Source organism: Ceratotherium simum, chromosome 16 (assembly GCF_057802395.1).
Source record: "Ceratotherium simum simum isolate JZ-2026a chromosome 16, ASM5780239v1, whole genome shotgun sequence".
Classification (NCBI taxonomy): Eukaryota; Metazoa; Chordata; class Mammalia; order Perissodactyla; family Rhinocerotidae; genus Ceratotherium; species Ceratotherium simum.
Window position 1 is genome coordinate 40,445,113 of NC_141915.1, and position 2,195 is coordinate 40,447,307.

General features: G+C 42.4%; 1 non-coding gene across 1 annotated transcript; it reads left to right on the forward strand.

Annotated features, from left to right (window-relative positions):
* The first annotated feature begins 728 nt into the window (after positions 1 to 728).
* LOC147915018 (small nucleolar RNA U3) lies at positions 729 to 935 on the forward strand. The gene has a single exon (XR_015554859.1). It is a non-coding gene; the product is annotated as a small nucleolar RNA U3 (small nucleolar RNA).
* Positions 936 to 2,195: the final 1,260 nt, after the last annotated feature.

A 2,195-nucleotide genomic window follows, 5' to 3' on the forward strand; every position in this document is an offset into this window, starting at 1 on the left:
TGTGTTTTTAACCTAGAGACTCTTGCCTTAAATCATCATGGACATTTTAAGGAATGTATCAAAGTATTGGACGAACTCAGGGTATGGGCACCCATACGCTCTCTTGACTTGACCCTTCAAATAAGTCTACTTTGAATTTTCCTTCAAGGTCCTGCCAAGTTCTTTTAAGACTGTTGTGTGACTGAGTTGTTGTCCTGCCCTTCTTTTCTCGTTGTTATTTTACTTCAAAGTCCTCCTATAACTCAGGGTTTTTGTGACTCTTGTAGCTGACACTCCTGAAAAACAGGCCCATAGGAGTGCTTATTATCTAGGCCTCTGTGATCATGAAATCTAGATTCACATCGATTTTACTGCAAAACTCAGATGCATCAACGAGTCTACATGTTAATTTGCTTAGTATTCAGCTCTTTTAAATGTTTTGCTTCCCAGATTCTCCCATTTTCAAATCAGAAGTCCCTGCACTCTTAACACTTGGTCTTTGACACTGTCTGTGTCTATCCTGGACCCAGTCCTCCACTGCCACTGGTCCCTGTAGCGCAGTCACCCCTGCAGTCTCACAGTTAGTCAGTGGGGGTTCTACTCCACCAATTAGCAAATCTTCCTTTTCTGTAGAACCTCAGACAGAGAGGCAATGGTGAGATCATGATTTTTAAATCTCTTCTTCCCTCAAGCTCCTTTATTAGGATGCTTGTGTTAAAAAGAAAAAACTAATTTAAAAAATGTTTATAAAGACTATACTTTCAGGGATCATTTCTATAGTTTGTTACTAGAGAGGTTTCTCTGAACGTATAGAGCACCCGAAACCACGAGGAGGAGGCGCAGCGTTGTCTCCTGAGCGTGAAGCTGGCTCTTGGTGTTGTTTTATACAACTGCCATCTGCCGTTGATGATCGTAAAAAAAAAAAAATGTTTATATATCACGTGAAGCAGAGTTGCCTAAATGACAGGAATATACTTTAAAATCTCAGCCTCTACTTTCATTGGTCAGAGGAATTTTGAGGCTGTCCTGGGGAAAATCATGAGGCCAGAGGGTTTACATCCTGTATCCCAGCCTCCAATCACTGTGTCCGTCAGTCAAGAAGGGAAGCCTGCCCTTAACTTCGCACCTCCAGGCTCTCTTGTATTTCTGTGTCAATCGTCAATGGACTCAAAAATTATTTAGGTTGAACCATATGAAATTGCCGTTTTTGTCAGCCAAACAGGTAGGATGTCGGCAATTTCATATAGTTCGATCTATTTCGAACCAAATCGTTGGCCAGTATTCTATTTCAAATGAGGAATTAAGTTCTTTGTTAATTATTAAAGGAATTTGTATTCAATGAGCTGTTGTAGAAGGCTGTAGTTTTATTTTTATTTTTAGCGGACAGGGAGGCTTAGGGAGAGAGGTGAGAACCCGGTGGTTCCGTTTGGGTGGTTGTTCTTTGTTACTGCACGTGCTATACAAACTCCTGAGATTTAGAGCTGCCACCACGCCTTGGGTATGAATTGTGACTGTTTGGTGTTCCTTTATTCCCTCACGAGGGAATATTGATCCTTGTCCAACCTGAGAGCCCGGGGTCAGGAAAAGGGATGAGTTCAGGCCTTTTTACCTCTCTGGTCAGCAGGGGGCGCACTTGCCCTTCATATGTAGTGAAGGCTTAAAGCACACTCCCCACGCGGCTTTGGGGAAACCCGTCTGTGAGTCACCACCACCATCCTTCCTACTCTGTTCCGGGAGTATGGCATTTTGCCAAGAACAGCATTACTTCTCGGTGAGCAACAGTTGACCGATGATCTTCAAAAGCATTTGGGAAACTACAATTTTAAAAGTAAAAAGCAAAAGTTATCCTTTTGTCCTTTATCCAAAATTGTCCTTTATCTTATTTTTACCATACGCATGAATTACAGGGGGAGAAGGGGAGAGAAGCGGATACTTTTCAATCTTTTAAATTATTACACCAGCCCCAGACTATCCAGATGTTCTTCAAATTAGCCATGTTCATGTTTAGTAGTGTGCGAAGGGCAAGTGCTCTCAGCTCTAGCGAAGTTTTAACATTCTGTTCCTGTTCCCTGGCAGAGATGTTGACATAGATGGGCCTGGCCGTTCCTGTGTAGTTTCAACTCACTTTCTCCTGCTCTAATATCTATAGAGGGGGTTGGCAAATTTTTTCTGTAAGGGCCAGATGGTAAATATTTTAGGCTTTGTGGGCCAGAGAG